At 53.2% G+C, this 19,540-nt stretch overlaps 1 long non-coding RNA gene across 2 annotated transcripts; it reads left to right on the top strand.

Moving 5' to 3' along the window:
- Positions 1-597: 597 nt before the first annotated feature.
- Positions 598-19,280, top strand: LOC114484758 (uncharacterized). 2 transcript variants are annotated; one of them, XR_003678015.2, is made up of 3 exons: positions 598-814; positions 8,077-8,194; positions 19,114-19,280. It is a non-coding gene; the product is annotated as an uncharacterized lncRNA (long non-coding RNA). The 2 variants fall into 2 exon arrangements; XR_003678016.2 differs by having other exon boundaries at positions 19,067-19,280.
- The last annotated feature ends 260 nt before the right edge of the window (positions 19,281-19,540 follow it).

Here is a 19,540-nt window from a genome sequence, read left to right as displayed (position 1 = left end):
ACAGCTGCCTCCCGACCACCTCCTCCGTCCACGCCCAGGCCTCCCTGCACCCAAGACGTTGGGGTAGGTTTCCTTGTAAGACTTTCCCGATTCCCAGCGTTATAGCAGAGGGTGACAGCATCGCTCATAGCAGCTCTGCGGGCGGCCTGGGCGGCGGGGCCGATGTGGGAGCACACGGAGGTGTGACTGTGGGGTGTCCGTGTGGGTCTGTGAGGTAGGAATGTAGCCTGCGGATGTGTGGTGTGTGGGCATGGCTGTGCTGTCTGGGAGCGTGGGAGCGTGCGTGTGTGTGTGTGTGTGTGTGTGTGTGTGTGTGTGTGTGTGTGTGTGTGTGCGCGTGTGCGCGCGCGCGCGGTGGGTGTGTGGGTGCTAGTGCTTCTGTGGTGCCGGGGAACGTGAGTGTGGAGATGTGTGTGAGTGTGGAGATGTGTGTATGTGTGTCTGTCTGTGGGTGTGCCTGTCTAGGAGGGTGGCTGCAGTGTGGGTGTGTGTGGGAGCGTTAGGTGTGTGCTGTGGTATGTCTGGGTGCATCTGTCTGTCTGGCCGTGGGCGTGTCTCTCTGGGAGTGTGGCTGCTTTGCGGGGGGGCGTGGACTTCTCTGTGCTTGTGCGGCGTGTGGGGTGAGCGCCCGGGGCGGTGTGAGGGGGGCGCCGGTGTGCGCGCGAGCGGCGGGCGGGCGCGCGCGCGGGCCGGGAGCCAGGGCGCGTCCCCGCGTCCCCGCTTCCCCCCACACAGTGGCTGGGCTGACAGCCGGGCGGAGAAGAAAACTAGACGTCAGGGAAATCAGTCAGAGACAAATCGATTCCCTTCAGAGGTGAGAAAAAGCAGATGCTGCAGCTGCTGGTGGCCCGTTCGGCTCTGAGCCACATCCCTCCCCAGCCGGAGCCCCCTCCCCCAGTGCTCTTGGCTGCCGACGTCCGCCCAACCCCCTCTGCCTTTGTTAGGGGCCCTGCGGCGGGCCTGCTGCCTGGGCTGCCTCCTCCCTTCCCCGGCAGGCAGGCAGGAGCCCGTGCGGGGCCTGAGTGTGTGTGTGTGTGAGAGACTGGGGGTACAGACCTAGTTGTGGGCCTTGTCTGAGGGCAGAGCCCCCTTACGGTCTTCAGAGACGTTGGGCCAGCGACTTGGCTAAGGACATCCAGGGAGCTGGAGGTGGCACTGGCCCTGAATTCAGGCCTGCTGGGTGCCAACCAAGGGGGATTTCGCCCACCTCCTGCTCCCCCGCCCAGGGGCTCTTTGAGCAAAGCCCCCTTTTCCTCCCTCCATCCTGTGTTCAGGGATAGCACAAGAGTTGCTGCCCCTGGGCAGCGCTGGTGCCTCATCCTTCCTCCCGGTGTGCGAGTGGGCCCCCGGCGGGGTGGGGTCTGGGGCTGTGGGGTGGGACCCTGACACCCTGCCTGGCTCTTGCTGGCACCTGGCTGCCCGGTGGCTCCCCCCGCTCCAGGCCCTCCTCTCTGCCACCCTCTTTTCCATTGGGTTGTAACACCCAGAACAAATCAGGAAACAAGGGCAAAGCCTCTTAGAAACAGACCCATCTGGAGTCAGGGCTCTGTTTTCGGTGTCCCGGGCTCTCATGGCCAGCGTCTGCAGCCACCTGCTCGGCAGACCTGCCGAGCTTTTGTTCTGGGCCAGGGCCTGGATTTGGAAGTGAGCAAGACAAGCAGGGCCTGCCTTCAGGGAGCCTCACATCCAGCTGGGAAGACACGCCTTGACTCCAGCTGGGATGAGAAGTAAGGGACCCATCTGGAGTCAGGGCTCTGTTTTCGGTGTCCCGGGCTCTCATGGCCAGCGTCTGCAGCCACCTGCTCGGCAGACCTGCCGAGCTTTTGTTCTGGGCCAGGGCCTGGATTTGGAAGTGAGCAAGACAAGCAGGGCCTGCCTTCAGGGAGCCTCACATCCAGCTGGGATGAGAAGTAAGGGGTGGGGAGAGAGGGAGGGCAGGGTCCCAGCCATAGGCAGCCCTGGTGCCCTCGGCTCCACCCTCCTTTCCAGGAGCCCATGGGCTCCTAGCTTCAGCTCAAGCTGGTTCCTCAGCCACATTGCCCCCTGCCCCCTGCAACTGTCCACTTGCCCACCTCCTCCCCAGCGAGTGCTCTCCCAGGCCCCGCCTCTCTTCCACACTTGACCCCTGGGTAGGACGGATGGCTCTGCCAGACCCACGCTCTATCTTCCTTCCTTTTTAGGACAGTCGGCTTCGTCCAGCATGGATACCCCCTGTTTTAGTATGAAGCTGCTCCGTCGAGCAGAGGGCGGGAGAAGTGGCTGTTCCAGGGGCTTGGTTTCTGGGACGGCTGCACCAACAGACTCCCCCCACCGTGGACCCTGTCCTCTGCCCATGAGGACCTGGTCTCGGCTCCCCGCTCTCAGGCACGTCCTGACCAGTGTCCACCTGCTGCTGGAGCCCTCCATGGCCATCCCTAGCCACACTCTGGAATCCAGAGCCTGTACTGAGAAGCCTGTGTTCCCTGGCTCTCCCAGACCTGGCTGTGAGTCCTGGGCCAGGCACTAAACCTCTCCGGACCTTGTGTTCTACCTAGCTAAAAGGATGAGGAATCAGGCCTTTTTCAGCCCCAGAGGGCCCCAGAGTGGGATCTGCTCGGAGTAACAGCTGTGTTTTTATTACTGCTGGTCGGGGGATGGCTCATGGAATCCTTTCCAAACCCCACCCCTGGCCTAGATTCCCAGTGGCCAGCCAGATGGGAGAGGCCATGGATTGATCTACAAACATTGATTGAACCAATTTGGGGCCAAGCCCACGGGCAGACAGCACCTGGCCTAGTGCCTGGCCCATGAGATGTGTCCAAAAAATTAACAGCGGAGAAAAGGAATGGATGGAGTCGTGAGTGTGGACATTGCTGGCACGTCCCTGGCCCCCAGGAGCTTTCAGTCTCACTGGGATGCATTGCGTTTCTGACTCCAGCTCTGCTTCTGACCTCTCCTGGCCTTCCTGTTTGTCCCTCAGTAACATCGGCAGCTCTGTGACCTTGAAGATCATTTCCTGCTGGGATATTAATACCACCACTAATAATAACAGTAGCCATCGAGGCAGGAGCAAGCAGACTAATATTAGCTGCACCTGTTGAGGGCCCAGCACGTGCCAGGCCCCTGCATGTGTTCTGATGTCAGTCCTCCCCTGAGCCGTGAGCTGGACTTACCATCTCCATGTTGACAACAAGAGGACGGATGCTCTGCATTTGCCCAGGGTTTCAGAGCTAGGATAGAACTCAAGGCTATTTTGGTTGGGCTCTGAGGATGGCAAAGCTCAGAGGTACTCAGCTGACCTCAAGTAAGGGAGGGCTGAATGAAAAGAGGAACATCGTGGGGGCCTGGGGCGAGCCAGTTCCCTGGGCTGTAGGCAAGGCTGGACTGCGCTGTGGAGCCACAGGAGCTGGGGCCCCGTGCAGCAGAAAACCCCCCGGCGCTGCAGTGCTGGCATCACCCTCAGTGGGCCTCCTCCTTCCCAGCTCTCTGCTCTGTCTGTCCCACGCCAACTCCCACATTCCCTTCTTCCTCTCTGTGTGTCTGTGCTGGACCCCTGCTCCTCACGGATGTGGCTGCCTGGTAACTCCACTCTCCACTGGGCCTCTGTCCACGCCTCCTTTCAGGCCCTCTCCCCCAGCTGCCTGCCCAATTCACTTTTTATTTCCCAGTTCAAGGTCAGCTTCCCACCCTGCCAGGTCCCCTGCCCCAGCTGCCCTTTGTCAGGCCCCAGCCCTCGTGCGGTCAGCGGCGGTTGGACAGGCACTTTCCGTTCACCCAGAGGGTCTCAAACTTGGTCTCAGGACCTGTTATGCTCTTAGAAATTACAGAGGACCCCAAAGAGTTTTAGTTTCTGGGGTTGTGTCTATTGATATTTACCACATTCGAAATGAAACTGAGAAATCATAAAAAATATTTATTCTTGAAGAACAATGAGAATAAATCATTACATATCAACCATTAACGTATTTTTCAGGACAAATAACTATTTTCTAAAATGAAAAAATTTAAGAGTGGTACCACTGTATGTTTTCACAGTTCTCGTTAATGGTTTACTGGGACTTGCCTGGTAGCGCAGTGGATAAGACTCTGTACTCCCAATGCAGGGGGCCTGTGTTTGATCCCTGGTCAGAGAACTAGATCCCATATGCATGCTGCAACTAAGAGTTCGCATGCCACAACTAAGAGTTCTAATGCCAACCTTTTTAACCAGACTTTCTTTTCCCATAGCTCCAAATACACCCTTGGCTATTTTTGCATTCTTTTCAGAAATCCTTTTTGGAGCTCTGTAATCTCCTCCTCCTGTAACCACGGCCTCAAAGGACTGTCTGAATTTTTATGACACCACCTGCTATACATACAACAAACTCAAACTTTTAGAAGCTTTTTAAAAATAAACAAATAAGGGACTTTCCTGGTGGCGCCGTGGTTAAGACTCTGTGCTCCCAATTCAGGGGGCCCAGGTTCGATCCCTGCTCAGGGAACTAGATCCCATATGCATGCTGCAACTAAGAGTTCGCATGCCACAACTAAGAGTTCTCATGCTACAACTAAGGAGGCTGCCCACCGCAACTAAGACCTGGCGCAACCAAAATAAATAAATAAATAAATATTTTTAAAAAATGGTTCACTTAAGAGAAGACGGTTGGGTTCTCATGTCTGCTTCTGCATTCAATCTGTTGAAGCCGCTGGACAACTCCACTGTAGGTTTGCAAAAGGAAGAGGGTAAATAAGGCAAATAACACCTTCCAACCTTGCAGAACCTCTGAAAGAATAGGTGTCTTAGGTCGTTCCTGATCTGACCCCTGCACGGGTTCCTCAACCTGACAGATGCCGCAGGAACCCAGCAATCAGCCAAAGGCCGAACACCAGGCCCAAGAGCTCAGTCCTGAGAGCTGTGTGCTGGAGCAGCGGGAACTAGGAGAGCTAGTGGGCCGAGAGCAGCTTCCTGGAAGACATATAAGGTGAATGGAGCCATGGCAGACGGGCATCCTTGGAGAGGCAGAGGGGAGAGGGAGTTTCCTGGGCCCTGGGAAATGATTGGGCACATCTTCAAAGTGGAACGGAGAGGCATGTGGCCAAGGCTGGCTGAGACCTTAAGGGCCCTGAGCTCTGAGAAGATGCTTGTTCCCACCCTGCATAACTCAGGAAAAGTTTACTTTCCATAGCAACACTAAGCTTCCTTGTATGTTGAAATTAAATTAGCCCCTTTCTAGTTTTCTGGATTGCAAAACTGGATAAGTGCACAGAGGCAGAACTTGTCTCATTTGGGGAGCCGTGTTGGGTTAGTGCCTGCGCCGTGGGCTCGCTCTACCTCGTGGGTCATGTATGGGCCCTCGGAGTAGGTGATAGGCAGGGTGGGCGGGGATGAGGGACTTAGAAAGGCCTGCCAGCGCTCCCGGAGCACCCAGTGATTCCAGGTACCCGCGGCTGAGGGAGGGTCTGAGCAGCCTAGCCTGCGATCGGTGGAAGGGGGGGCTGTGGTAGAAGCCCTGGAATCCCCAAATCTTGGGTGGGGTGGGAACAGTCATCCCCATGGCTACTGATCTTTCTACTTCCTTGTGAGGTGGTGGACCCTAGAGAGTTGGGGGGAGGAGTACTCTGGAGGGAATGACCCCCACCCAGCAGAGAGCGGGAGGAGGTGGGGCTTGGTTAGGGCAGAGGTCTCGGGGCCATGTGATGGTCTGTGGAACCCCAGCTCTGAACCCGAGCTCTGCCACTTACTCCGGGTCTCAGTTTCCTCATCTGTAAAGCAGGGATGAGGACATCCAGCTCACGTGGTTGTCTGGAGGTGACACGAGAAGGTGAAGGTGAAATGAGATAAAAGGGATAAAGCAGGCAGTACAAAGAATTGGGCCAGCTCCATGAGGCGCGAGCTTCCTTTCACTTCTGTTCGGTGCTATAATCAGATCCTGGTTCACAGGAATTGCTCTATAGATACCTGTTGAATGAAAAAATAAATAAATGAATGCATTGGTGGCTCAGTTAATGCCAGTTCCTTCCCTAGGCAAGGCCTAGGCCAACCACCTCAGGCGGGGAAACTAAGACCCAGAGAGGGGAAGGGACTTGTCTAAGGTGGTGCAGCAAGTTAGTGCCTGAGCTGAATCCTGGATGGAGGCTCTGCTACCATCAGCCACGCAAGGAAGGGTGTCTGTGGGAGGGTCTGGGTCCTCCCCTGTGGCACGTGCTTGCGTGCATGTGTGTGTGTGTGTGCCTGTGTGAGTGTGCATGCAAGCAAGCATGTGTATGTGTGTGCGTGTGCGTGTGCGTGTGTGTCTGGGAAGCCAGGAGACTTGATTCCCTCCTTTCCGGGGTTCTTCCCTCCTGCAGGGAGGCCTGTCGTGGGCGGCTGTTCTGCGTGGCCTCTGCACACCTCACCTATTTACTGGGATTTTTTGTGCAGCCTGAACTCCCTGCAGGGAGGTGTTCTCATTCTGGACGTAAGCCCTGTTTGCAACGAAGCCATCACAGCTTTGAAGAGAGCCCAGGCCGGCTGCTCCAATACGGGACGGAGACCGGAGCAGAATATTGGAAGTGGTGGGAGGTGGTGGTAGTGTCACATCGCCCTTTGCGTCCCAGGGCTGGGAGGGGCAGATTTCGCCTCCCTCCTGCAGAAATGCCCCAAGCCAGGGACGCCACCCTGGACACCGACTTGGCATCCAAAGACTGTTGAAGTCAGTGGCTCTGCTCTGCTCCAGCCCTTCTCAGAGCATGGCCCAGGGAGCGGCAGCAACAGCATCAACTGGCAGCTGGTTAGAAATGCAGACTCTGGGCCCCACCTCAGACCTACAGCGTCCAAACCTCTGGAGGTGGGGCCCAGGAATCTGCATTTTACACGCATCCTCCTTGGATGCTTATAAAAGTTTAAAAATCACTGCTTTACACACTTGCTCAACAAAAATATGACATCCAGCAAGGCTGGGATTAAAAGAGGGTGGGTGTTTCCTGGTTAGACTTAGAAACCTATTGAAACTGTTCGGTTGTCTGTTCGGTTGTCTGTTTGTTGGTCTGTCCATCCATCCATCAGCCCATTTTTTATCTGGTAGACATTCAGTTGCACCTAGAAGTTGAAATGGGAAAGGTTGCCCCCACCCTGCCCCCTCCAGCTTGCAGTGAAGCTCTGCTGTGAGACTGAGGAAGTGGGCTTCTGTCGCCTTGATTCTCCAGGTGGTCCAGTGCTTCTGCGGGGCAGTCGCTTGTTTGAATCTGAGCCTAATGAAGTCACCCTAATGCAAAGTGTACAAGAGGGAAGGGGGCGGACACGATTTTTATTTGGCATCTATCGTGTGCTGGGCATTTCACCCTCCCAAGCTCCCTTCCCACTGGGTAGTATTATTCTCATTTTACAGAGGAGGAAACTGAGGCTCAAAGAGGTGAAGGGACTTAACTAAGGCTGCAGAACTTGAGATATGATAGAGTCAGAATGTGAACCCAGTTCCTCCTGCCACCAGAGGCTGTGCCCTTTCTTCTGTTCCATGTTGCCAGGATCTTGGAGGACCTTAGGATCAACAGCTAGAAGCTGAAGGGCAGTCTGATTTGGGATGTGCTTCTAACCATCTGTACTGTCTGGAGGTCAGCCAGATGCCTGTAAGGTAGTGAGCTCCTTGTCACTGGAGCTGTGCAAGCAGAGACCAGGAAATCCGGTGGCCATGGTGGTGGTCGTGTGTGTGTATGTGTGTGTATATAGGGCACGACTGAGACCGGGAACTTTGAGGGCCTTTTGCCCTTCTAGGTAGGCCTGCTCAGGCCTGCTCTGGGGTCAATGTCCCCATGGATGGAGGCTCTGCTGCCAGCTGCTCATTATCCGTGGCTCCTCTAAGGGGACCCTGCCAGATCCCAAACAGGAAACCTGTCGAGAAAGCTGTAATTAGAGCCGCGAGCCACAGGCCCAAGAGGTGCCTGCTGCAGCTTCAAGTGCAGACATGCTACCCTGGTGAAGTTCCTGGGCAAGAACCCCATGAGTCAGGCACTCAGATCCTCTCCCTGCATGTGACACCCCCCCACACACAACCCGATTCTCCCTGGAAGGAGACCAGTGTTCCCTGGGAGCCTACTGGGTGTCTGGGTTTCACATATGTTCTCTCTTCCATTCCTCCCCAGAAACCTGGAAGCGAGGCAGCATTCACCATGATGCAGTCAGGAGCCCAAGGCCCTGAGAGGTCACATGACTCACTCAAGGTCATCCTGCCGTAGCAGAGATGCGACGAGCCCTGCCTTTGTGAGTACCTGGTCTAACCTTGTCATCATTCTGGGGGAGGCTTCGAGTCAAAGGTGGAGTGCAAGAGGTCAGTAGCACAGGTAGAGGAGGCCTAGATGGTCCTGGCTGGGTCCTGGGTCCGTCCTGACTGAATGTGACTTCCTTCAGCTTCTGTGAATGTGCCACAGAGGGGTGGGTCCCTGCCATGCTCCCCTATCAGGCTGCTGGGCCACCCATGGCAACTGTGGTGGTTTAAAAACATGGCCACAAATTCTTCAACACTCCTCTTATTGAGAAATAACCTCTATGTCCCCTCCCCTTTAGTCTGAGCAAACTTGTGACTGCTTCACTCCACAGAGAATGGCAGAAGTGATGCTAAGTCAGTAAAGACCATGCAGCTTTCCTTTTGTTCACTGGAGCTCATTTGCTCCTGGAGCCCTGAGCCACCATGTAAGAAATAAGAAGAATCACTGACCTGAGGCTGCCATGTTGTGAGGAAGCCCAAGTCACATGGACAGTCCGTGTCTAGACACCCTGGTTAACAGTCCCAGCTGAGCCCAGCCATCTAGCCTCTCCAGCTGTTTGCGTTTTCCCAGCTGAGGCCTCAGACCAATCATCCCTGCTATGCTCTGTCTGAACCCCTGGCCCATAGAATCTGGAAGCAGGGTAAATTGTTTTGTGCCACTGTTTTTGGGTGATTTGTTATGCAGCGATAGATAACCAGTACAGCTATGCCAGCTGGGACGTACCATGCAGTCATCTCAGAGGTCCCACCCAGACCATCTTTTCCTCATGGCCCCTGGGCAGCTGGCTGGGTTCACACTCTCCATGCAAATCATTGCTCCAAGGGAAGGACACAGGATTGGTGTGGGGGGGCTCTGTATCTCCTGGGGGTTGCATCTGCTCAGCTTCCTCTGCCCACTCCTTTCTCAGAAATAAGTTCCGAAATCCGGATCTGCCTCAGGCCCTCTTGTGTGTGATTAAGAGTCCTGATCCCCACTTTACCTCTTCTTAGCTCTGATGTCTTGGGCAAGCTACTTAACGCAGTTTCTTTAGTCTGTAAGATGGGGGTGATAATTACGTTCGTCAGAGGGTTATTGTCAGCAGTGCCGTGCACATAGCAAGCACGCTGATTGGTGTGGCTCATTATTATCCTTGAAGTCACCCTCTTCCTGGCCCCTTGTGCCATCTCCAGGTGCACAGGACTTTACAGTTTACAAGGTACCCTCTAGTTCCCCCAGCAACCCTGTGGGGCAGGTCAGTATTATTGCCATTGAACAGATGAGAAAACTGCAAATCTCGGATGTGGCTCGTGTCCATGCCCTCAGATATAGGCCCTTTGTCCTCCTCTTGTTGAGCTTCTTCTGGAATTTTCCTCTTTGTTCCCCCCTAGGGCTCCTGGCTGACTTGCCTGGTCTCCTCTTTACTTTTGCTCTCTCCTGCCTCTGGACTTCTGGAGTCTCAGCCTGTGTGGCTTTGGATAACTTCCCCTTTCTGTGTCTCAGCTTCCCCCTCCATAAGATGAGGGAGTTGGGCTGGCTGATGTCGAAGGGCACTTTCAGCTCTAAAACAATCGAGTTCGTTTTCATAGCCGGGAGTGGCTTGTTCTCAGGACTGCCTGCTGCTCCTCTCCAAGCTGAGTCTGTCTTGGCTGTGAACAAACCAAGAGGGCCTGATATCCATGATTCCTGGGCATCAGAGCCAAGCTCTGAGAATGGGGGAAGGGGCAGCACCCATGAGTTGGAAGGACCCAGAGAGGATGCTGGGGCATTTGTTCCCAGCTTGGCCACACTTGTAGTTCTGCCTGAGATTGATCCTGACAGTGGCTGGGTGAGGGACCCAATCCAACCAGGCCTGGCCTCTGGGGCCCCTCCTAAGGCTGTTCTCAGTGACGTCTCTGGGCAATGATGGGTTCTTTGGTATCCTGATTTCTGGTGGTCTAGCCATTGCTTCTTCACCTGCCAGGTATTTCCCAGGACCACCTCAGACCTCACTTCCTCCAGGCAGTCTTCCCTGATGTGCAACATTAGGCCTTTTCTCTGTCCTCCCATAGTGACCTGGGCTTCCTATCAGGACCCTTGCTGAATTGTGGTCTGTAACTGCCTGTTCACTTACAGATTCTCCTCCAAGACCTTGAGCCCTAGGAGGCCAGGGTTCAAGTCTGTCCTGCTCACCTCTGCTTCTCTAATGCCCTGTACAATGCTGGCACTACTTAGGTGCTCAGTAAGTATAGGTGGCGTGAAAGAATTTTAGCTAAATAAATAAATAGCAACCAATGCTCTTAGCAGTAATAGCAATAATGCTCCCTGCTTAAAACATCCCAGCCTCATCTGCCTGTACCTTAAGCTAGGCCAGGAGAGGATGGCTTCCATAGGATATTATTTTGGTCCCTGTAGGATTACTTCTCTTGAATTGTCTCTTTGTATGATGTCACTCCCCAGAAAACATCTCCATGAGATTTGTTTCATGTCTATTCGTAGAATTTTATAATGAAGACTGCCAGGAAATATTCCTGCTCTATAATCAGAAGCAGTTATGATTTTCCTAAATATCAGGCTTTATTTATATATTTATATTTTATTTCATGGAATCGTGTAACTCAGCAGGTTTCCCCTTTTGCAACTGCTACCAGGAAGCTCAGATCGACAATCTGGATCCTTTGAAACAACGTTTAGAACTTTGTAGTCCTCATTTCTGAACTGGTCATATTTCTGTCTCATTTAATGTCCTTTCCTCTGTTTTGCCTCTGTACTTTCTTATCAATTTCTAATTTATGTTTTATTGCAGTACTTTAGGTATCCTTGTAAATCCCTTATGGGTTTGTGTATGTTTTTTTTTTTTTTTTTTTTTTTGCGGTACGCGGGCCTCTCACTGTTGTGGCCTCTCCCGTTGCGGAGCACAGGCTCCGGATGCGCAAGAACAATTTTTTTTTTTTTTTTTTTGCGGTACGCGGGCCTCTCACTGTTGTGGCCTCTCCCGTTGCGGAGCACAGGCTCCGGATGCGCAGGCTCAGCGGCCATGGCTCACGGGCCCAGCCGCTCCGCGGCATGTGGGATCTTCCCGGACCGGGGCATGAACCCGTGTCCCCTGCATCGGCAGGCGGACTCTCAACCACTGTGCCACCAGGGCAGCCCAAGGGTTTGTGTATGTTTTAAATCATTTTTCCTGGGACAAGGCAAGAGATAACCAAGTGCATACACATGGTACTCCTGAGCACATTGATCCCAGATTGACCCAGGATTCAGTTACAGGCTGAAGAGTGCTGGTGCTGGGTCTGCTCTCGGCCACACAGGCCTGTCTCCCTCCGGGCTCTGGCCACACGGACTCCTGGCAGCCTGGTCCATGTTCTGTGGGCCGTGGCCTGCCAGGCCTTGTATGGGGTGGATGTCCCCTGACAAGAACAGGGCTTTTTCCTGAGCTGTTGGCCTCACTGCCCTGCTGCTGCTTCCTGACCAGCCTCATCTCTGTGGTTCCTCACCCCCTGCCTCATCCCCCTTCTGTGATGATGCTTAATACTGCTCCCGAGAAACTGGCTTGGCAGCCTTCACAGCTAAGACTCGACCTTGTCCCTTGGATGTAGCCTGATTCCAGTTGCCACGGGCAATCACACTCACCATCAGTCAGGCCAGGGCGACTGACTTCCAGACCATGAGAACACACCCTGGACAGCTTGAGTCAGCACCAGGGATGGGGGAGCTAATAGTAAAAAAGCATAAAGTTAAGTGTTATCATTTTATCTTTGGAGATGAACATTTACCCCCAGAGGGAGCAAAGGAGGGTAGTATGAACCTGTTTGACAAATGGAGAAACTGAGGTTCAAAAGGATGTGATTTTCCCAAGGTCACACAGGAAGTCAAAGGACCAGAGGGCTTTGCCTTCCAGACTGGGGCTGGGTCCACTCTACCTCCTTCCATCGCCGAGGTAGGGGCCTGAGTCTCCAGTGGAGATTGGGCTGAGGGGGTCTCCAATCACTCACTCCCTGGCAAGGAGACCCCTCTGAGGGTCACAGCCCTCTGAGAACCCCATTCCCAGCCAGAGCCATCAATTGCCGACAGGGCATAGGGCCTGCGAAGTTCCCTTCATTTCCTCTGCAGAGCTGCCTGGTTGTGGAGATTCAGCCCACGTGATCTGATGATCTGCCTGCTGGGTGCAGAAATGAGGAAGGGGAGGTGGGGTGCTGAGGCCTCTGCCTCAGGAAGCTTCATTTTGGTCTCTGCCAGAATTCAGAGCCCGGCCGTCTGATCGAGTGAGGCTGCCACACGTTTTCCCTAGAGCCATACCCTCTATATCCTTTTTACGAGGCTGTAGTGTTCAGAGCTGGTCATTTTGGAAGTAGGGGAGCCGGGGAATTCTAAGTCTCCTATATGGGCATCAAGACAGCTGGTGTGGGCCCTCCTTCTCTGAGTGACTGCCAACAGGTCCCTTGACTCTGGGGGTCAGAGTTTTGTCATCTGTTAAATAGGATCCAGAGTCTTTGCCCACCTCTCTCTCAGTGGTGTTGTGATAACCAGAACCTATTTGTTCTAGAATGTTTCCCCACCTCACATTTGAGATGCTGTGCAGAAACAGTTCCCCAGGGGACTCTGTGTACCTCCTTGCCGCCCACTCGCGTTGCTGGAGGAAAAAAAACCCCTCCGAAAAACAAAAGACATCAGCGCATCAGAATGCATGGAGTGGATGATGGTGTTTGGATTCTCTTCCCGTATCAGAGCTGTATTCATGCAACGAGAATTTGTTAAGGTTTTGTTCAGTTTACAAATATTTGTCGAGTTCCTGCTTCGTGCTCAGGCCCCTGCTCCATGTTGGAGCTGCAGAGGTGATAAAGCACTCTGGGGGTGGGCATGTGGGGAGAGCCGCACCCGGCTCTGAGTCCTGGCTCTGGTCGCCACCTCCTCGGTGACCTTGGGCAAGTCACTTCACCTCTCTGAGCTTGTCCCCTCTGTGAGCTGGAGATAATGCTAGCCACCTTCCTCATAATGTTGTAAGGATCAAGTGAGGGAATGCGATGTTCTTATTAGCAGTGACTGAAACACCAAGTGTGGTTATTGTTTTATCGGGAGTGTTGGGAAGACATGGGTCCTGCTCCCGTGGCAGCGTGGTTCGGGAAGTTATTAGTTATGGTAACGGGAGATTTGGGCTGGGGGGAGCGGACATAAAATGCTGTTAATGCACAGGGGAGCGGGGGTGGGATTTGTGGCCTTGGTGATGATTTCCTAGCAAGCAGCTGTGAGCCCTGCCCAGGACTGTGAATGGAAGGCACACATGGGATTTAGAACAGACCCTTCTACATTCCTGGGGAGACAAATCTTGTGTATGCTAGCTCTCTTACTCAGATGCTGCCCTCAAATTATCCTGTTAGCATTTTCAGGAAAATTACAACCATGTGCATCTTGGAACGGGGCTCAGGGGAGGGGGAGGGTGGTAGTGGTGGTGGGTGTCTTAGTTGGGCTGGCTGCTCTAACGAATACCACACACTGGTGGCTTAAACAGCAAACATTTATTTCTCACAGTTCTAGAGGCTGGAAGGCCAAGATCAGGGTGCTGGCTGATTCTGTGTCTCGTGAGAGCCCACTGCCTACTTTGCTCTGTCCACACATGGCAGAGACCATTTCTCTAGTGCTTCCTCTTATAAGGGCACTAATTTCATCAAGAGGGTTCCACCCTCATGACCTAATTCTCTTTCAAAGACCTTACCTCCAAATACCATCACTTTGGGGGTTAAGGCTTCAACATATGATGTTTAGGGGGACACAAACATGCAGCCCATGGCAGAGGGTTAATTCTTTGAAGGTGTCATGGTACTGGTAGTGTTGGCTGTGTGGTGGGGAGAGAGTTCCAGGTGAGGGGAGGGCAAGGGGTGTGCAGGTGCCTGGTATGTGTAGGGCAGAGTGAGGAGGCCTGTCCCTCCAGGCCCTCCTGCCACCCGCTTCTTTCCCCTGCCAAGTCAGAGTATGCAGCGGGTCCACTGGTCAAGGACAGAGTGCCCAGGTAAGGGGGGTGTTCTGGTTCTCTGGCAGCGTGGGCAGGGCTGAGTCAGAATGGGGCGTGGGGAACACAGGTTCGAGATGCAAAAGGCTATTGAGGCAGCTGGGGCAAGTCTGCAGGTCAGTGGAACTAACTTTCGGTGTAAGAATGGGTTTTCAGATTCTGCCAGGTTGGATGGGTCCTAAAAGCCCTGCCCTATATGAGCCATCTGTGCTGCTGGGTTTTCTCCATTTCCCCCTCACATTCCTTTTCCACCCTTCTCCTCCCTGTTCTGTGCTCTGGGAACATGGTCCCTATGGACCAAAGTAAACAATTGACATAACTAACTACTCCAAACATTGTGGCCTAAAACACCCACCATTTGATTACGTTCATTGATTCCATTAGTTGGGAATTTGGAAAGTACACAGTAGGGACAGCTTGTCTCCACCCCACAGTGTCTGGGACCTCGGTCTGGAAGCCTCTAAGGCTGGGGATAGAATTATCTGAAATCTGAAGACTCACTCACTCACCTGTGTGACAATTGATACTGACTGTGGCCCGGGACCTCCGATGTGGTAGTCCACAGGAAAATCTGTGTGTGGCCTCTCCACGTGGCTGCTTGGGCTTCCTCACAGCACGGTGGCTCACTTCAAAGCGTGAGCATCCCAAAGAGGGCCAGGTGGAAGCTGCATCGTTTTTTATGACCTAAGAGGTATCACATAGTGTCACTTCTGCTGTAATCACAGCTGTGCCCAGATTCATGGAGTGTTAAAGTCCTACTATAAGAAGAGTGTGTGCGAGGGGAGCTATTGAAGCAGCCATTTGGAAAATGGCATCTGCCTCAGGATAAATCAGCAGGAGATCAGATTCATTGATTCCCTTACTCTCTGGTCCCATCCACAAACATTCCGTAGCTTCCTCCCGGCTGGACCGTGAGTCGGTAATGACCGTGTTCCTCTAGCAAACGCCACAGCTCCTGTTGGTCTGTCTTTTCCTTCATGGCAGCTCCCAACCTACGGGCATTTCTGGAATCATTCTAGGGGAGGCAGCAGCTCCCACTGTTGCTAACCCTGGGGTGCTTCACCAGTCCTTTGTGCTTTCCTTTAACCCTGCTTACACTTTTTAAAAGCCCCTTCATTAAACTCTCTTCAGTCACCTTCTTGAGTGATAATTTCTGCCAGAACTGTCACTGATACACCACATGTCATAGAAGGAAGCTGAGGCTCAGGGTGCCTCCCACAGTGAGTGCCAGGAGGGGCAGGATTTGAGCCCTGAACTCCTGTCCTTTTCCAGGCACCTCTTTTCCTTTTTCAGGCACCTCTAGTGATGTGTAGTAAGGGAGAGCTCATCTGAGCAGCAGGGCCAGCCGAGCCCTGGAACCCCATTCTGCTGGGGCCCTCAAGCACCCCATCTTTGCCTGCTGGGCTCAGCTCGAGGCCTGGTGTAGCCTTGTTTGTGGCATCCCCAGGCCGGGGGAGTCCCCAGGCCCCGCCAAGCCCCTGGCCCTCCCTGGGTCAACTAGCAACAGAGGGCCCAGCAGGGTGAGAGACATGTTCTCCCAGTTGCTCACAGGCACTGGGGCGTCAGGGCCAGGAAGGAAATTGCGTCACAGCTGGACTCTCAAGCCAGGGAAGTGAAGGGGCTTGCCCGTGGTTGCAGAGCGAGAATTCCCAGCCTCGTGCCAGCCCTGCACACCCTCCAGTCTAGGTCCCTAGAGTTTTTAAAGAGCTTTCATTCCTCACTAGATGAGTGATATCAGCAGTGTTGATGATGATGATGTTGATGATGTTGACGATGGTGATGGTGACAGCAAGTTTGCTGAGTAATTCCCACGAGCCGGGCACTTGACCTACACCATCTCATTTAAACTTCCTCCTTTTTAAGAGGACACGACATTTCTGGGGCCCCTCCTCTCAGGACTGTGCAAGTTCGGTGGCTCCTGGGGTGAGCTCCTCTCTCACTGCTGTACCCCTGCTCACAACATCTCTGTAAAGCAGGTCGTGTCTCAAGGGATGGCACCACACTGCAGGGCAAAGTAACTTGCTCCGGGTCTCACGATTAGTAGGAGGCAGAGCTGGGGTTTGAACCCGGCTCTGTCTGACTCTAAGCCCATGTTTTCATTATGTCCTTCCCACCCAGGAATGAACAGACTCAAATGGATCAGGTGATTTGCCTCGGGCCACAGTGGTGTGGGGACAGGGATGCCCTTGAGCCCAGGTCTTCTTTCTCAGCAATGCCTTCGTGTGAGCGAGAGTCTGAATTTTCTCTTGGCAGTCCTACTGGTGCTATCTCAGGCTGGGGGGCAGTTAAAGGAAGATGAGGGGTGCAGGGCAATACCATGAAGGTGTCAGTTCCTTGAGGACAGGGCTCTTCTGTCTTAGTCACAACCCAACTCCCCAGCTCAGAGCCTGGGTACAGCCTAGGGTACTGACACAGGGGCAGCTTGTTGACTGAATCGGTGAAAGAATGAATGAGTGAATGAGTGAGCCCTGAAGATGAGAGGTGACCCAGTTAGGAGGCCAGCGACTAAAGGTCCCGGGGGCAGATGACTGCCTTTCACCAGGATGGCTTCCTGTTTATTTATTCCGGGGAAAATAATAAAAATACCAAGCTGACGATGAAGCAAGGCTGTGTGCTAATTCTATTCCCAGATCAAATCACGGTGCGGGGAATGCGTTATCATCGGCGTGCTTACCTTGGGGGAACAGAGACAGAGACAATAAAATTAACATTTTATTAAATGAGACAATCTCCCTAAAAGGAAGCCTTACATTAGACTTTGGGCCTTAAATAATATTAGTGTCAAGAGCTGACAGACATTTTGCACGTGATATTGGGGAGCAAACCGTCTCGGAGTGCGTGGCTTTAGTGGGGGTCGCTGGACTGGAGTGACCAAGCAGTGGCAGGCGAAGCATCTCCCAGGCCCAGTGGCCACTAGACAAAGCAGTTCAGGCCCCACTTTTCTCTCAGGCCAGCAGGTGCCTCCTTCCTGGTGATGTGGCAGCGGGACCCTCTGCAGCCCCACAGGGAGAGGGTTGTGCATTCCTGTCTGGGTACAATGACCCTGAAACTCAGCAGGCCCCAAATGGAGGCAAACGGTTGTTTCCCAGATGGGATTCCCACACCCCTCCCTGAAAAACGTGCCCAGGCTGCCCTGGAACGTTGCACCTGCTCTTTTTGTGCCTGTTACCCTGCCCCATCTCTCCCTCCCTGGGTCTCTGTCTTTCGTAGAGATCTAGAGCTGGCAGCACTCAGCAGTTTAGAGCATGGAGCCATGAAGATCGGGGAGGACTGGGTTCAAATCCTGCTTCACCAACCCTCTGACCTTGGGAATATGACTTCATTTCTTTGGATGTCAGTTTTCTTGTCTATAAAATGGGTTAACTACTTGTGGCCTCATAGGCTTGTTCTGAGGACTAAATGCATTCATCTGTGGACAGCTCCTAGGATGGCGCCTGGTATACAGGAAGTGCCCTGTTCATGTTCTCTTTATTCCTGTCCCTGACCTATCCCTCCTTCTCCTAATGCATCAACCACACACCCACCCCCCAGAAAAGGATGACAGGCTGCTGGAGAGCAAAATTCTCCAACCCATTGTGGGAAAAGAGTATCTCATGGAGACCTTCCTCTGTCCAGATGATAGATCCGTGTGTTCCCAGAGGTCACCCAGTCCAGCCCCTCCTGTTTAAGATGGGGAAATGGAGGCTCCAAATGGGAGCTTCAAATGGGCAGCAAGCTGGCTACTGACCTGGGAGTTGACTCAGTCTGTAGAAGATAGTCCTGGGATCTGCCTGGGGCACACAGATTTCCCGACCCCCAGGCCAGTACACCTGGAGTTCAGAGCCTACCTCTCCTTTTTCTCTCAACTGTGGGATAATTTATCGAGTTATAGTAAAAATAATAGCTCCTATTTTCCAAAGACCTAAGTGTGCTGGGCCCCATGGTGAATTTGACATGATGGACTGTGCTATGTAACCAGTGAGGGCTTACTCCCAGTTGCAGAGGAGTCAACTGAGGCTCAGAGTGGCTACTCGACTGGTCCAAACCGTAGAGCGGGTAAGAGGTGGAGCCAGTGCTAGAAACTCAGGTGGTCTGACTCTGGGGCTGGCTCTGGTACAAGCAGCAGTTCCCAAGGCCAAGAAGCAGAGCACTCCCTGTAGGAAGGCCGGTGGCATGATGGCAGACTTGGACTCTACTTTTTCTCTGCTGACCTTGAAGAAGTCATTTACCCTTTCTGGGACTTCCCTGGTGGCGCAGTGGTTAAGAATCCACCTGCCAAGGCAGGGCACACAGGTTTGATCCCTGGTCTGGGAAGACGCCACATGCCGCGGAGCACCTAAGCCTGCGCGCCACAACTACTGAGCCTGCGTGCTCTAGGGCCCGCGTGCTGCAACTACTGAAGCCCACACGCCTAGAGCCCGTGCTTCGCAACAAGAGAAGCTGCCTCAACGAGAAGCCCGCGCACTGCAACGAAGAGTAGCCCCCATTCGCCGCAGCTAGAGAGAAAGCCCGTGCGCAGCAACGAAGACCCAATGCAGCCAAAAAAAAAAAAAAAGGCAGATACATTCATTAAAAAAAAAAAAATTACCCTTTCTTAGCCTCAGTTATATCACCTGTAAAGTGGAGGTGATAATTCGTAGGGTCATACCTACAGTGGTCATTGTGAAGCCGAGAATCCTGGAATTTCAGGCTGCAGGGACCTTAGGGACCATCCCATCTGGACCCTATTTCATGCCCAGAGAAATTCAACTTGCCCAGAGTTGGGGAGCTGGAAGGGACCGGAACTGGGACTTGATGCTTGGCTGCAGGATGTCATGGCCGTGTGGTGGCTCCTGGTTTCCAGTTCTTCCCAGGAGGGCTTGTGCCTACCCCGCAGCACTGGCTCTGCCCTACTCCTCTGTGGTCCTGTCACTCTCTCTGTACCAGGTGTTTCCCCTGTGACACTGTACCCTCTTCACCACCCCTGCCTGCAGCGCATCGCAACTCAGAGAGGGAACCGGGCAGAGCAGCAGCGTCTGGACTGGTGTTTCGGGAGCTGCGGGCTCTGGTCTATCTCCGAGTTTGATGCAGTGTCTGGATTCTGCAAACCCTTTCCTCTTCCTGGTTCCCGGAGTCAGAAGGGACCATGGTTTTATCTATTAAAAACTAGACAAGTTTATCTTTCTCCAGAGTATATTTCGTGCATATCCCCTCTTCCAGTGGATGCTTCTAGGCATTACACAAAGCAACAATTCATCATCAAATAAGTTTGGGAACTGCTGGGTTAAACAAAGTTAAACAGATTTCTTTTCCTAACGTTACTTTATTTAAATAATTAATTTTATTTCAAAAGAAATGCATACTCACTGTGATCAGCGGGAAGTATAGAGTGCTATAAAGCAGTTGCCAATAGCCACCACC

The sequence above is a fragment of the Physeter macrocephalus genome, unplaced genomic scaffold (assembly GCF_002837175.3).
Source record: "Physeter macrocephalus isolate SW-GA unplaced genomic scaffold, ASM283717v5 random_2, whole genome shotgun sequence".
NCBI classification, from domain to species: Eukaryota; Metazoa; Chordata; class Mammalia; order Artiodactyla; family Physeteridae; genus Physeter; species Physeter macrocephalus.
Note: the sequence above shows the minus strand (reverse complement) of the source record. Positions and strands in the feature narration are given on the sequence as shown.